The following is a 273-nucleotide window of genomic DNA, read 5'->3' as shown; positions in this document are numbered from 1 at the left end:
TAATAGTAATTGCATTAATACTCGAGGTACAGCAGAGCTCCACACCTTAATCTATGGTGTGTAGAAACTCCACCGTTGAAAATACATAAGCATGAGGTCTAGGCATGGCCGAATGGCCAGCCTCCCAGTGATCTAAGATAGCATACAAAATGAAGATAGCTACCAAAGTCCTCCTAATACAATAGTAAAAGATCCTACTTATAAGAACTAGTAGCCTAAGGTGTACAGAAATGAGTAAATGACATAAAAATCCACTTCCGGGCCCACTTGGTG

This window comes from Arachis duranensis, chromosome 10 (genome assembly GCF_000817695.3).
Source record: "Arachis duranensis cultivar V14167 chromosome 10, aradu.V14167.gnm2.J7QH, whole genome shotgun sequence".
NCBI classification, from domain to species: domain Eukaryota; kingdom Viridiplantae; phylum Streptophyta; class Magnoliopsida; order Fabales; family Fabaceae; genus Arachis; species Arachis duranensis.
Note: the sequence above shows the minus strand (reverse complement) of the source record.